Here is a 16018-nt window from a genome sequence, read left to right as displayed (position 1 = left end):
TGAGGAGAGGAAGTGGCTGGGTTCCCGCTCCCTCGAGGCCAGAGAGGGAAGGCGCGCCATCTGGGTGGCCAGAGACAAAGGTCACTCACAGTCCGTCAGCAGACACCAGCCGGGGCTCCCGGAGTGGGACCAACCCAGAACTGACTTTCCGAGAAGACCTTCTGACCAGAAAGCTCTGTCCTACACAGAGGCCCAACGTGCTGTGTGAAAACAGGGGTCCAGGGAAAGGGGACGGAGGAGGCGGAGGAAGAAAAACCTCGTGCACCCTCAGGCAAGATAAGGGAAGCATCTTGGGCTTCTGGAAGATCTTACCTTTCAGCCTTCTTCTTGTTTATTCTTCGTGTGGGAACAGGGACATGGGGGCTGCAGGGCCGGGCTTGTCTGGGCCTCAGAGTGTCACAGCGAAGATGAGAGGCCCATCGAGAAATCAGACAAGGACCAAACTGGCCCCTTCGTTGTCGCCGCCCCAGCCTCCACGGCAGAGGGAGGCCAGGCCTCCTACCTCCACCTCTCCGGCCTCAGGAAAGGGCCGAGGAAGGACTGCAGGAGATGCACGGGGTCTGAGCATCCTGGGGTCCACCCTCGGAATGTGCTTCCCGAATCCTGGAGAGCTGCCCCCCAGCCCACCCCGCAGCAAGTCAGCGCCTTCACACCTGCGGCTCCCGGCACTTAGCTGCTGTCCTTGAAACCCAGCACCTGCCTCGTGGTGGTTCGGGCAAACAGAGTCATCACCAGCCATTTAGTGAGCGCTCACCAGTGCCAGGCCACCGTAAACGCTTGGTAGAATCATCATACTTCATCTTTACATTCTTACCCCAGCTCAGAGAGGGAAAGTAACTTTCCCAAGGACACACAGCTGGGATCCAAATTGCAGGTTTGTCCAACTCCAAAGCTGAAATTCTTAGCCACTCCTTTGCGTAGCCTGACAGAAGTTCAAAAGGGATCCTGAAGAGGCTCTACACCACCTCTCGTATTTTTCAGATGTGGAAACTGCAACCAGGGAAATCGAGCGCCAGGGCCAGGCACACACCAGCACAGCGCCGACCCCAGCCCGTCAGCCCTCTGCTGCTTCCCGACTGCACCTCGGGGCAGGAGTTCTGTAAACCCTGGCCGCTGCGAGGGCACCCCGCCTGCCAGTCCTGGGCTCCCTTGGCTCTTTGGGGCAGTGGGGATGTCAGAGGCCACTAGGTGGAACCAAATGTTCAGAGATGGAAGTTCAGGACTGCCTGCGCTCTGAGCCCTGCCCACAGACCCTGCGGCTGTCGGAGTCTCCACCGGGTGGGTTCCCCGGGCCGACCCCGGGGGCCGTGGAGATGCACCTGCCATTCCACCCCACCCTCCTGGGGTGCCCAACTCGGCCCCCTCGCAGGTCGGCCTCCCCAGCCGAAACTCCTGTCCTGGACCAAGCTGGTCCCCTACTCAGAGGCAGGCCACGTGGAAGGCGGAGATTTCCCAGCCCTTAGGACGGGCTCTCCTCCATCCCCGGAATTCCCCATCCTGCCCCCTGGGAATTCCCCAGTGAGCTGGCCAGGGAAGGTCCTGGGGCGGGAGGCGGTGGGAGCGGGACTGGGGCTGTCCCCTGGCGTGGAGCGCGTTGAGGGCCTTGGGGCTGCCAGGGCGGTGCCGCCTGAGAAGACAGTTCAGAGTTGACGTTTTCTTGAACAAGTTCCACTAGCCAGGATTGTCCAGCGAACGGAACCACACAGTCCAGGTATGACTTCTTCAACGGTTCTGCCACTTACGAGCTGTGTGACTTTGGGCAAGTACTGAACCTCTCTGGGCCTCGGCTGTAACGAGGGGACAGTAACAGACTAAATGGGCTCGTCTATGTCCATCACTAGAACAGTGTCTGGTACACAGGAAGCACTAGATGAGGATAAGCTGTTGCCATGGTAACTCGCTTATTACCACAGCCTCACGAGGCAGGTGCTGTCATTACCTTCACTTTACAGATTTGGAAATTGAAGGACAGAGAGGTAGGAGGCAGCCAAAGAGGTGGGGGCGGGGGGTAAATTTGAGACAAGTCCTCCCCCACCGCACACCTTCCCCTCCATCTGGCACCAGACCTGGGCGGGGTGTCCTCGGGACCCCACTGTGGCAGCCCTCTGGGCTCCGGGCTCCTGGGGCCCAGGGGCACTGGGGGACAGGTGAAGGGCCATGGTTAGGTGTGCTTCTAAAAGTCAGATGGTCAGGACCCGCTCCCAACTCTAGGACGAGCCAGCCATCAGTCATCATTCCTCGTCCAAATGCCCGCTGAGCACCTACTGTGCGCCAGGCATTGTCGTAGACACTCGGGAAACAGTGAACAACATGCGCATGACCTCTGCCCCCCGAGATTCACATTCAAGGAAGGAGGCGGCCACTGAACAAACTAACCCCCAAATAGCATAACTATAAATTGTGAGGAAGGACACGGGAAAAGGAGAGGGTGCCGTGACATCCTGGAATCTCTCTGCCCTTCAGCCTTCTCTTGGGTAAAAGGTCAGGAGTATCACCGGGACCTGAGGTCTCACAAGGACGCTGTTGCAGAAGAATGTGGGCATTGTGAAGGCAAGGTTTCCACTGTACTGAGCGTGGTCCCCGGATCGCCCGCCTTGGGGAGCTGGTTGATACGCCGGCTCAAGTAGACACTCGGGCGGGACCAGCACCCCACGCTTCAGCAAACCCTCCAGAGGATGTCGATGCAGTGCCTCAGGAACGCCCGCTGCATCGAACAGACAGGGTGGAATGGAGGCTGAGCTTGTAGGAGGGAGCAGACACAGGGAATGCTGACGTGGGGAGCTCCTGGACCTCAGACCCACCCAACTCTGACGAGCAGGGCCTGTCTCCCCGTCTGCTTCCTCAGCGCCTGGCATCCAGGAGTTGCTTGGAACGTGTGTGTAAGGAAAAAAGAACACACAGTCAGCAGAGGCACAGAACTACTCACCAAGTCCTCCCTGCTCGGGGATCCCAACGTCCCCTCAGTGAAGGAAACCCCTGGCCTCCTCGACAGAAGGAAGCCTTACAGCGGCCCAGATGGTCAGTGGGAAGACTTCGCACCACCCCAAGATGCTCCTTCCCTGGGACTCTCCCCAGCATGGTGCTGGCTCTCCCAGACTGTCATGTTCCAATCAGGTCTCATCACCTCCCCTCTGTCTCCCACAGCCCAGCCTAGGCGAGGCTGGGATGTTCAAACACAGGGAAGGGCTCAGGATGCCACGGTGAGATAAGCACAGCCTGTTATGAGGAGCCGCTAATCTGGCCTGCAACGTGTCATCCCGCCCTCCAGACCCCAGGGCACCTCCGCTGAGCTCCGGCCAGCACTCAGCACCCTGAGCTCACCATAGACGAGGCTCTCTTCCCGTGGTGAAGTCAGGTCCTCTTACCTAAAGACGGCCCTCCAGGTTAGCGTCTCCCGGTAAGGACCCTCCCACAGCAGCATAACTTTGGGACCCAACTGGCTGGTCCCATCAGAACAAAATCCCAGATTTTTATGAGATACTTATATGCTGTAGGAGGCGAGTGAGTGATGCTGGCCTTTATTTAACAGATGTTTACCGATGCCTGCTATGTTCCAGACTCAAAAGCACGTGCTACTAATGTACAACCAGCCACCTTTGAAGCCTCCTTTGACAGAGAGGTCCCTCCATCCCAGGCAGCCCCGTCCAGTTTTAGACGGCTCGAACGTGGAAGTTGCTCCTTTATTAGAAATGTGACTCCAGGAAAATCCACGTGTCCCCTGGAGGAGGCAGAACACACCCAGGATCCGGGTGGGAGAAGCGGTCAGCAGACATAAATTCAACTCCATAAGGAGAACAGGTGGAGGTGTGTGAGGGTGACCAGAACGGGAATGCTGGGGCCAAGCGGCCGGTCTTGGGGAATCAAAGAACGTTTCCTAGAGACGAGCCTTAGAAGGGGTTTCTCCCATGGGCTTCCCTGGTGGCGCAGTGGTTGAGAGTCCGCCTGCCGATGCAGGGGACGCGGGTTCGTGCCCCCGTCCGGGAAGATCCCACATGCTGCGGAGCGGCTGGGCCCGTGAGCCGTGGCCGCTGAGCCTGCGCGTCCAGAGCCTGTGCTCCGCAGCGGGAGAGGCCACAACAGTGAGAGGCCCACGTACCACAAAAAAAAAAAAAAAGCAGAAGAAGGGGTTTCTCCTGGAACAGAGTCCGGGTGGAAGAGGGGAGGCTCCTTTGGCAGAAAGGAGGTGGAGCCAAAGTTCCAGCAGGAAGGTGGCTGGTGGGGAGGAAAGGGTGATTCCAGAAAGATCCCACCTGCTGGTGGAGCAGAGGGCCACCCAGCGGGAGGAGGGAGCCTGGTTCCCAGCATTGCAAGACCAGGAACTGAGGGACAGGGCAAGGGTGGGGTGAGGCTGGAGGAGCCTGGGAAGCCCATGCAGGGCAACCCCCCACCCTGTTCCTCCCCGTCTGCCCCCCCCCCCGCCAGGTGATCCCAGGCAGGAGGGCACCTGAGTCCCTGAGCATTCTGTAGCTCTCCCTACAGAAACCTCTACGTGGTTCCCATCCTCGGGCAGCTAGAGGGCTCTCTGGAGTCCAGAACCTGGTTCCAGAGCCCTGGGGTGGGCGGGGAGGGTCAGAATGAAATCTTCCGGGAGAGCCAAGGCCCGGCTGTGACTGTGACAGGGGGGCCTGCAGGAAGCCACTGCAGCTTCTGCTAGGGTGGTGAGGGTCTGGGAGACAGGTGAGCTCCAGACAGCACAGGCCCCTCGCCCCTCGCCCCCAGGTGCTGGCACTGGCGCCCCCCTTCCACTCACACAGCCTCAGGCGGCGGGGCTGAGATGAGCAGATTATTCAGTGCCAGGTGCCCAGGCCGTGTCCTCTCGGCCTTCTCGCCCTGATGTCCTGCCACAAGCTGCCAGCCAGGCTCAGCACAAACGAACACGGAGCCGAGCCGAGGAGGAGGGCTCGGCCCCCCCCCGGGTGGCACCTGCCTGGCTGGCATCAGGGCACAGGCTGGGGTGCTGAGGGAGGATGGCTGGGCTTCTGCTCTGGGAACCTTCTGAGCCCAAGAGCTGCTCTCACTTCCTCCCCCTCTGGGGTCGGAGGGTGGTCCGGACACAGCCTGAGGTGGAGCCACGCAGGGTTCAGGCTGTGTGGCCCGGGGCAAGTCACCTTACCTCTGACCCTCAGCCTTCCTGGCTGTAAACCCTCCCTCAAAGTGTTGTACTGAACGTCAAACTGCATGGCTAAGGGGCGCTCCCGACACAAAGTGGGCTCCTCATAAACGCCCACCTCTTCCTTCACACCCTCCTCATCCCCTGGTCCCACGAAGAGCCACCCTCGGGTGGCCCCGGACCCTTATGTGCACGCGGTCCCCCGGAGCCCCCTTGTTGGGAGGGCCTGGGCCTGCCGTCCGGCCTGCCTGGAAACGGGCTCTGACTCAGAGCGCTGAGGGCCCTGGGGCCACGCGGCCAGGAGCCCAGCACCTGAGGGCCCCTCCTAGGCTGAAAAGTCACTGCATGCCCTACTCAGTCATTGCCCAGGTTGGGGTGAAGAGGGGGGCAGTGCTTCAAAGGAGGGGAGAAAGACGGGGTGGATTTCCTCCCTGTATGCAAGGGAGGCTAGGGACAACCTTGAAGCCCTCACCGCGGCCGGGTCTTTCCCACCTGGAATCGCAGCCCAGCCTCTGCTTGCAGGAACAAGCAGGGCCAAGCCAGCTGCCCCAGACCTGGGGTGAGACAACCTGTGGACGAAGAGAATGGCTTCCGGCCCAGGCAAGACCCCCCCACTCTGGACGTCCCTGGTTGCGGGGGTCGAATCTGGCCCCCTCCTGATTCCCCCTGGACTCGCTTTTTTTTCTCTCCTGTCCAGACCAGCACAAAGTCTGCGGTCCTCAATCTTAGGAGCTGGGAGGAGGTCCTCTGCTGCGCCGACATGAGCACAGACTCAGGGAGGCAGGTGCCTGCTGACCCGGCCCAGCACAGCCCCTGACATCCTGACGCTGTGTCACTTCCTACACAGCAGGGCCATGCTGGCTCCAGCCGAGGCCATGCTCAGGGCTCAGGACTCACAACAAAAGCACCCCAAAACCCGGGGGCTTGAAAAGGTGAGTGCGGGTTTCCTCAACCTCCAGGGTTACTCTGAAACCGACCTCGACTGTGCCGTCTCCCTGTACGGACATCCCTCCGCGTGCAGCCACGTTCGTATGACCAGCAGCAGCGCTTGGTCTCGGCCTGGGCCTCTGACGGTGGAACCGACAGGAGGTCCATCCTCCTGGCCCTCGGCGTGTCCCAGGATGCGTTGCCTTTCTCCAGGTCTCCCTCTGAGGGTGTCTGACCGCCACGGCCCAGGACGCCCTCCAGGGTGGGCCCACGAGGCCAAAGTCTGGCTGGGATCCTGGAACTCGGGCGAGACCACCTGGCCAACAGCACGGGCCCCTGCCTCCCCTGGGGGGAGGACCCTCACTGGCCCCCGACCCTCACCTATGAAACGTGGCTTTGCTAGGGGAACTCTCAGTCCCTTCCAACCCCAGAATTCCCAGAGGAACTTCCGCGGACGACGCCGAGGTGACGTTTTGCCTGTTTGCTTTTGTTGGTTGTTTTTTGTTTTTTCAGAGGATGAGGGAGAATTCTGGACCCCTTTTGGCCTAACGGTCTATAGAATGCTGGCACTGGACACTGCAACCTGCTGGACCTTTTCTCTTTGCCCATCTCCACCAGGGGGCGGAGGGAAATGGAGATGGCGGCAACCCTGGCAGGGGCAGGAGGGAGCGCCCATCTCACTTGTGCAGGTGCGCGTGTATGCGTCTGTGGGCCTCTGTGCTCAGGACGGGGCAGCGTGTGTCGCCCTCCATGGCGGACTCACAGAGCTCACCACATGCAGCTGTATAAGGAGATTTATATTTCTCTCCTGAACGGCCGGGGCAGGGGTGTGGTCCAACAGATGGCTGGCATGTTCCAGGTGTGTCTGGCTGGAAAAGGCATCTGGCCCAGCCTCCTGATTGGCTCTCAGTGAGTCACGGCGGTTGGGTTCCTGGAGCGGCTGTCATGGAGCCGGGGTCATGCCCTGCGTTATCTTTACTGCCTTCTCTGCCGGCGCAGACGGACAATGTTCCCCGTGTCGCAGTGACACTCGCGGGCTGCTGACTCCGGGTCAGTGGGACATGCCCTCTGGGTAATCTTCCTGGCGGGGCGTGGGTTCACCTCGACCTCGCTGCGCCTTGACGCTGCAGCCTACCCGGGTCCAACGGCCTCGCATGGGAGCGATTCGAGGGGCCAGCTTGCCAGCTGACTGAAACCTGGCAAAGCCACAAAGGGGTTTCCTCAGTTCCCAAAGACCCACCTGAACGGACCAGCAGCATAAAAATGTTTGTGGGTAAACATTCTAGAAACCAGCTCCGGGCTCTGGGAAGGGCCTCCAGGGAGATGGGCAGGGAGGTGTTGTCATGGTAACTCGGCAATCTTCTGAGGCTCTGGCAGAGAGGAGGAGAGAGGCAGGTGCAAGGGTCCTGCACCCTGGCTTTTCAGACACAAGGGACCCCTGGGCTTGCGGCCCAGGGGACACATCCTGCCTCCCAGTCCCACGTCACTTCCTAGGCCCTTCCAGGAGGGCAGGCCTGACGGCTGTCCCCCGTCCCAAATGGACAAAGCAAGGCCTCGACAGGGACGTGCACTGCCCAAGGTCACCAGGTGGAGGCCGGCAGCCAGTAGGAGCAGACACAGGGACATCGCCTCTCCACACCTGACAAAGCCCTCTGTCTGCTTGGCCGCTCAAACCGCTGCAGCCGCCAGGCCTCCATTAGGGTCCTGGGGCCACTCGTCTTGGGAACGGGGAGGACCTCGTACAACCACCTTGACTCCGGCCTGCAACTTCTGAGAGGCTCCAAGGTTTCAGCAAACCACCGAGAGCCTCGCCCTCCGTCTGCCTACCTGAGCAGAACACAATTTCTGTGTCTGGGTGGGGGGCGCCGCTGAGCTGGGGAGGCCCTGGCCAGCTCCCTGTGGCTGCCAGACTGTCCGCCGGTGCCCTAGACCCGGCTCCCGCCCGCCAGGCGGGCACAGCGTCTGGGCAGAACGCCAGGGGGAATTTTCCACCTGCCTGGCTCTGCCGCCCGCTCTGTGGTCTGGAGCGGGGGTTGTCTCGGGCCGCCCACACGGGAAGGGCCGGCTGTCGCCTTGTTCCGCGACGGCCGACAGTGTCTGTCCCCCTTCAGAGACGAGGAGCTTTTGGCTCTGGGCCGTGCACGCCCCCAGCTCACCCAGTGAGCCCCCGCCTCGAACAGACGGGGAGAATGAGGCATCAGCGAGCGATGACGTGACCGAGGTCACAGGGAGAGGTGGTGGCCGAGCCAGGCCCCAGACTCACTGCCCTTGACCACAGCTTCCAGGCTTCCCGGAGCGCACCTCTCCCGACCCTCCTCCAACCCAGGTTCACTTGGGCTGCTGGCCCCCTGCCCCCCCGCGCCACACACACCCTGCCCTCCCTTCTTGGCACGGCTGGGTGGGTCTGCCCTTCCCAGCTCAACGTGAGAAGCAGCTCTGGGGTGTGTGTGTGTGTGTGCGTCCCTGTGCGTGTGACAACTGAAACCACGATGGCCACAGAGGCCGGAAGACGGGGAGAGATTACAAGCAGATAGCCGGGGACTCCGTACCGGGCAGGGGCGGGAGGGGGTGGAGGGTGAGACCTGCCGAGGGACCTTGGTGGGGGCGGCACCCTCCGCTTGCCCCTCCCATCTCTCCCCTTGTTGGGGAGCCCAGACCCCCGTGCCGGCCTCAGGCCACCCGCAGGGATGGGGTCAGATGGCGCCCATGTCCCCGGGGCCCAGAGCCCGACATCTCTCCCGCCCACGGCGAGGTGACCCAGGTACACCTGCTCCTTGGAGTAAACAGCAAAGGAAAGGCCCCGGGCTGGGGCGGCTAAGGCTGAAACTGGGTGCCGGGAGCGTATGAGTCACGTTCTCGATCCGCAACTGCCAGGGAAGGGAGCGGGAGGGAGGGTGGGGGACCAGGCCCACACCCCCTCCTTTGGGACTCCTGAAAGGTCCTCAGAAATCTCTCCTACAACCTCTTTGTTTCATCGAGTTAGGCGGCTGCACCCCAGAGATGGCCCAGAGAGGGCAAGTGACTTGTCTATAGACACACAGCATAGTAGTGGTCCCAGGACTTCTGAGCTGCGGGTTCAGATCCCAGAGCCGGGAACAGAACTCCAGCAGGCCTGCCCTGCCCTGCCCGGGTCAGACCCGCTGCCCGCTGGGGAAAGAGACTTGCAATTGCAGTCATCGCAGAGATGCCGTCAAGCCCCGGGGCTGCTCTGGTCACTGGGCTGACATCAGCCGGGTGTCCCCCGTCCCCGGAAGCCCCGCCCAGTGGTGTGACGTCACGGGCTGGGCTGGACCAACCCTGCCGGGAGTAACTTTCCACCCGGGAAGAGGGGGGCCGAGGGATCCGGGTCTGAGCTTGCGTGGGCCCACGACCTAGCTCCGCCCCCCGAAACTTCGTAGGCACCTCTGCTGCCCACCTCCTGCTCCCCTCACCTCCCGGGGCTGCTCCCACGGGTGACTGAGTCAGCTCCCGGGCCAAGTCAGGAGTAGCGTAAAGTCGGCCTTCCCTGGCTCTGCTGGTATTGTGGCTAGGAGCGGTGGAATCCAGAGAATTCAGAGTTTCGGGTCATTCTAGCAGATCTCAGCCTGTCACCTCGGCCGAGCCCTGGGCAGGTGTCTGGCCTCACGGAGCCTCCTGTGTAAACAGGTCCCCCGCAGGGCTGCTGGGAAGATCAAGTGGAATGACTTGTGTGTAACTCCGGCCCAGGGCCTGGCATGTGGCAACAAGGGCTCAATTTTGGGACGATGGAATGTCCCAGAAGGGGACTCTAGCGTTAATTAGCCAAAGCTCGGAACAGTGTAGGGTCCCTGCCTTCCGCTTACTCAGCCACCGCCTCTGGAAGACGGCACTCGGGGTGGCAGTAGGAGGACGGAGCTTTGTGTTACCCCAAACCAATGCGCTTCCTCTCCGCGCCTCTTCACAGTTCATACCGGGGGCTCACCCAGACGGACAGCCGTCCCCGGCGGGTGAGGGCCTCCTGCGGGCTCCCAGGCGCCCTCTCTGCTCCTTCCTTCTTGCTGTCTGTCCGGGGCTTATCCCCTTTCTGATCCCAGCATCCGCCACCTCCCACGTTTGACTGCAGGCGTCCCTGAGCCAGGGACCTCTTGCGTCTGAGCTCCCCGCAGAGGGAAGAGGAAACGTCCACAGGGCGAACGCACGAAGGGGTGGGCTCTCTGGGATCTGGGCCTGGGAGAGCGCCTGGCTGGCCGCACAGCCCAGGGGCCCAGGACAGCCGCGCTGTGTGCTGCTGTCCTGTCTTGGTCATTCGTAGTGTCCCTGTCACCGCCGGAGTGTCTGCGTTTGAAGAATAAATGTTACAGTCTCCCCAAGGCTGAGAGGCCTGGACAGGAGGCCCTGTCTCGCCAGCCAAGGATTTCGTGTTACCCTTCCCTGTGGTCGTTTCCCAGCTGTGCTGTGGGGTGTTGATGGAGAGCTCCATTCCAGCGGGGGCCACAGGGGATGGGGGGTGGGCAGCGAGAGAGAAACCTGTCGGGGAGAAAGACCACGCTGGCTGTGAGGGCGGCAGAGCCTCCCCGCGAGGAAAGTTCCTCTCCGGGACCCTGAGGGCCGAGAACAAAGGGCAGTAAATGTACAAAGATGAGTTCAGTAGAAATTCAATAGGAACGTGGAGGAAATTTCCATCAATCAAGCTCCCAGGGTCTCAGAGTCCCTGGGGGGAGGGGTGGGTTGTTACTCCCAGAGCGAGTGAGGGAGTGAACCCCCAGCCCCAGGTGCCCAGGGTCAAGGGGCAGAGACCTGGAGACCCTCCTCCCAAACACGAACAAACGTGAACCTCAAACGTGCACGGTGTCCCAGGGCCGCCCACACCCCCGGGGCTGCGTGCACCCCCGGGCAGGGGCCCTGCTGCTCCACAGTCCTCACTCGGATGGGGAGGCCTTTCCTGTCCCAGGGGCTTTCGTGAGGTGGGAGAGAGGGGGAGGGGGACTGAGGATGAGTCATCATGGCAACCATCCACCCTGGACCTCGAGGCGAATCTCGCCGGCACCTCGCTCTGTATCAGGACCATCATTCAGCCTCACAGGGTGGGCTAAGCCCCCAGAAACAAACTGAAAAGACAGTGGCCCTGAGGGAGCCAATCAGGCAGACTGGCGCTGCAGTGATGACCTCGGTCTGGGACGAGGGCAGCTGGGGGTTCGCGGGAACCCGGGAAGCGCCCAAATCCAGACGCAGCAGCAGCGGGGGGCAGCGGACCTGCACCTCAGGCCTGAGGAGGAGAAAGGTTTAGGGAGGGAGAGACATGCCGTTGGGGCACAGAGGCTGGACCGTCCTCCCAGCAGAGCCGGTCCAGCCCTGTGACGTCACACCCTGGGCTTCCGGGATCAGGTGCCCTGGCTGACGTCAGGGAGACAGAGCGCCAGGGAAACTGAGGAGATGCTCTAACTCGTGGTGGGGTGGTTACGGGATTGCACTCGTGAGCCACACTTAAAATGTTACCGTGCAGAGCGGGCATCTCCTGTGGTTGCTTTAAAGCGGCTGGGGAAGGGAGAGGGGTGAGGAAGGTGCCTGCTGAGGTGGGCTGGGGAGATGAGGGCTGGTGGGGTCCACAGGCGGCTGCAGCGGAGCAGGCTTTCTTTGGCAGGTCCCAGCCCTGCGGTCAGGACAGACAGCTCTCAGCCCGGTGTTCAGACCATCCATCTCCTGCGTAATGCACATCACCCAGTGTTTCAGAAGGAACACCATACAGGCCCCTGAGGACCTTTCTCATCTTTACCACTGACGTTCGGTCCCAGAAGCTAGATCCCAGGTTCTGCATCTGGAAATATGGATCGTAGCCCCGTTCCTGCCAGCTAGCACAGGGGTCTTGTGAGGGTAAAGTCAGAAAACACGTACGAAAGCATTTCACCGCAGGGGCCACAAGTCGGTAAGTGGGGGACGGTCCTGGAGCTTTGTCCACGTCCCACCGGCTCCCTCCGTCCTGCGTGTGGCTGGTCCTGTTACGAACCCCTTGAAGACAGAGACCGAACGTGTGCTTCTGTTTGACGGTCACTGGGGCAGTTCTCATTCCACAGCAGGTAGGATAAGCCTTGCTGAGAGGTCTTTCAAATAAAGGATTTAAACCTCGAGGACTCTTTTTGTCTGCTTCTCTGGGCTGTCTGGCATGCTACGACTGCTGCCGACGGCGAGAGTGTCGGGGGGAGAAATACTTCCTCTACCCTCTTAGGTTCCGTGACTGGTATCTGCAAATTAAACTAGGAAAAGACAGATTAACGGGAGAAAAGGCATACAGCTTTTCTTTGATGTCAATATTTTAATTTTTATATGCATGAAGGTCTTCATAGAAAAGAAGTGAAGGGACTTCCCTGGCCGTCCAGTGGTTAAGACTCCACAATTCCACCGCAGGGGGAGAGAGCATGATCCCTGGCTGGGGAACTAAGATCCCACACGCTGCGCAGTGCAGCCAAACCAACCAACCAACCAACAAACGAACAAAACAGGTACAAGTCGGGCGCAGCTCAGGGTGATCTCGGCGTCCCAGGCTCAGCCGTGGTGCAGGCCTGGTACACGGACTAGTTGCCGACCTCCCAGGGCAGCCCCACAGCACAGAGCCCGGCCCCCGGAAGCTGGACGCTGACAGATGGGATGATCCAGAACCAGAAAAGATCCGAAAAGATAGAAACTACTCTTGGGTGGACGTAATAACCATATACAAAGATAAACTACCAAATTATGAAGAAAAGAGTAAGATGTTCTGTGAGGTGCATGGGCACTTGGATGTGGACACTCGCTACATCTCGGATGGCAGTGGATACTTTGATGTGAGAGATGAGGGGACAAGTAGATCCAGATTTTCCTGGAAAAGGAGACATGGTCGCTCTTCCTGCAGGGATTTTTCGGCTCCAACCTGGATGAGAACATCGTGAAGGTTATGCAGCTGTTTGTGTGGACGGCGCAGAGCCAGCTAGCTGACCAGTTTGAGGCCCCGGGGGCAGTACATGGGGTGTTGGCACGGACAGCAGAGCCAGTGCCCTGGGGCCTCGCACACCCCGGTCCCCCTTGTGAAGGTCCCGAATGTGGTAGCCGCAGGAAATATGTCATCTTCTCCTTGCTTTTATGTTGTAGGCTTGAGGCTAGGTGAGCTTTCCTTCGCAAGATTATTTGATCAGAATACGTTTTAATGAAAGGAGCTATAAAGCTGGTTTGTATTTACATGGAAGCCCCTGTGCAAATCTGCACGAATCCACTTGTTTTCTCTGATTTGGTATCAGTGGTCAGTGGCCCTGTGTCAGCTCACGCCTTCAGCTCTAACTGAGTGAGTTTTGTTTCCCCAGACACAACCGCTTCGCTGCCCCATCTGGACCCGATTCTTGTTTTTTTGTTTTTGTCTGTTATTGCTTTTTGGTTGTTTTTTGGTTGTTTGTTTCTTTATTTTTTGTTCTTGTTGTTGGCGTTTTTTTTCGCCGCACCGCTCAGCTTGTGGGATCTCAGTTCCCCGACCAGGGATCGAGACCCCTGCAGTGGAAGCGCAGTCCTAACCACTGGACCACCAGGGAAGTCCCTGCACCCGATTCTTGGACTTTAAGCAGATACCAGGCGAGGCCAGGCCTGCCTTGTGTGCATGTGTGACAGTGGACAACAGGACTGGCCAGAGAGAAGACGCTTTTCTCCCAAAATGTGGGGGAGGCTGGCAGGGGGACACTGTGGTGGACAAGCTGGCATATTAGGGAGACGCTTACAGTTGCTCGTGCCTCTTTCTTGTTCAAAATAAAGTAGCTGCCTTAATTTTAAAAAGAAGTGAAGATGCAAAGAAGTGGTTAGCTTGGGGGCTTGTACACCATTTTAACAAATTGTGGGGAAGAGAGAAGACAGAAGAAAGAGGTAAATTGCGGGGTGGTAAATCTCGGGGATCTAACAGAAGATGAGTGTCATCTAGTTTGTGCAGACGCATCTTGACACCATCTCCATCTCCAGCGACTAAAAGTGTTCTTCCTTTCCTGGGACCAAGGTGGCCACCTTCACAGGGGAATTTACGCCCCGATTTCAGGCAGGGGACAGGCAGAGAGCTTTCCTGTGTCTGCTTTTTTTCAATTGCCTTCAGCTCAAAGTAATCTTTATGCCAAAGTGGCACATTTTGGGGTGGCGTGTTCCGATCCCCCTCGATGTCTAACACTCATAGACATCTCTAGGTCTCATTCCTAACTTTCCATGTGGCAGGCACTGTTCTAAATGTTCTCTATGCATTAATGCATTTAGTCCTCAAAACCCTTCTGTGGTAGGTACCATTATAATCTCCCCATTTTACATATTGTGGAAGTAGGGATCAGAGAGATTACGAACCTACCCAAAATTCTACTGCACACTTCTTCTCTTTTTTCTCCCCCCTTATTTTTTTTGGCCACATCGGGTCTTAGTTGCAGCACATGGGATCTTCGTTGCGGCACACAGGATCTTCATTGCAGAGCTCGGGCTTCTCTCTAATTGTGGTGTGCGGGTTTCCTCTTCTCTAGTTGCGGCGCGCAGGCTCCAGGATGTGCGGGCCCCGTAGTTTGTGGCAGGTGGGCTCCCTCGTTGAGGCGCGCGAGCTCAGTAGCTGTGGCTCACGGACTTAGTTGTTCCTCATCATGCGGGAATCTTAGTTCCCTGACCAGGGATGGAACCCTTGTCCTCTGCATTGGAAGGCAGATTCTTTACCGCTGGACCACCAGGGAAAACCCTATTTACTTAGTTATTCATTTGTTTGTTTATTTGGCTGTGCCGGGTCTTAGTTGCGGCATGCGGGATCTTAGTTGCAGCATTGAACCCGGGCCCCCTGCACTGGGAGTGCAGAGCCTTAACCACTGGACCACCAGCAAATTCCCTCTATTGCAAACTTCTAAAGAACGAAGCCCAGATTCAAACACAGGCAGCCCAGCCTAAGGGCCTGCTCTCCTAAGTACTGGTCTGAATGTCAGCTGTTATCGAACGTTGTGGTCTCAGGACCCTTTACAACCCCTAAAAATTATGGAAGACTCCGAAGAGCTTTTGTTTATGTGGTTACAGCTATCGCTATTTATCAAATTAGAACTAAGGAATTTTTTTAAATATCCATTTTTAAATGACAGTAATAAACCCACTCTATGTTACAGAAATAACATTTTTTTTTTTTTTTTTGTGGTACACGGGTCTCTCACTGTTGTGGCCTCTCCCGTTGCGGGGCACAGGCTCCGGACGCGCAGGCTCAGTGGCCATGGCTCACGGGCCCAGCCGCTCCGCGGCATGTGGGATCCTCCCGGACCGGGGCACGAACCCGTGTCCCCTGCATCGGCAGGCGGACTCTCAATCACTGCGCCACCAGGGAAGCCCCAGAAATAACATTTTTTTTTAAAGACCTAAATTTTCCCAAACAAACAAAAAAATTAGTGAGAATAACGGCATTGTTTTACATTTCTTCCAAATCTCTTTCGTCTCTGGCTTTATAGATTACAGCTGGAGTCAGCATTCGATAGGCTGTTTGAAGTGTGTCTGAATGAAACCCAGCCTCACGTGGACACGGGGCTTCACAAGCAAGGGGTATCTTAACAGCCTTTTCGTATCACTGTGGATGCCTCTGACACGACACCAAAACTCAACAAACGGAGTCTCTTAGAGGTTTGCTGCGACGAGGAATCGGAAACCGTATCGATGAACTTTTTGTGCCCTGGAACATTAAAATCCATTGTTCTGCCTCTCACTCTGCGGAAGACTTTCGGGCTGGATGGACGTGTCCGCTCTTTTGATCGTGCTGTTAGTTTCAGGGGTGTATGCAAATGTCAAAACTTATCAAATCGTACAATTTACATACGTGCAGAGTATTGTATGTCGATGATTCCTCAATAAAATTGTTTAAAAACAAAAACTGGCACAAAGGTAAGCACCTGCTCTACGTGTATATGGTGCTTCCTAGGGAGACTCGGGCCACGTTCGTTAATTTAGTTGTTTCACGGGCACTGAACGTCCTCTGGCTCTACTAGGTGTTGGCCTGAAGCAGCAAACAAGACACAATCC

At 58.2% G+C, this 16018-nt stretch overlaps 1 long non-coding RNA gene across 2 annotated transcripts; it reads left to right on the top strand.

Moving 5' to 3' along the window:
• The first annotated feature begins 3599 nt into the window (after positions 1-3599).
• Positions 3600-15737, top strand: LOC132425077 (uncharacterized). Of its 2 annotated transcripts, XR_009519336.1 has the most exons (4): positions 3600-3804; positions 5808-6042; positions 6551-6726; positions 15454-15737. It is a non-coding gene; the product is annotated as an uncharacterized lncRNA (long non-coding RNA). The 2 variants fall into 2 exon arrangements; XR_009519335.1 differs by lacking the exon at positions 15454-15737 and having other exon boundaries at positions 6551-7524.
• Positions 15738-16018: the final 281 nt, after the last annotated feature.

The sequence above is a fragment of the Delphinus delphis genome, chromosome 1, assembly GCF_949987515.2.
Source record: "Delphinus delphis chromosome 1, mDelDel1.2, whole genome shotgun sequence".
Classification (NCBI taxonomy): Eukaryota; Metazoa; Chordata; class Mammalia; order Artiodactyla; family Delphinidae; genus Delphinus; species Delphinus delphis.
This window is presented reverse-complemented; position numbering and strand designations above follow the sequence as displayed.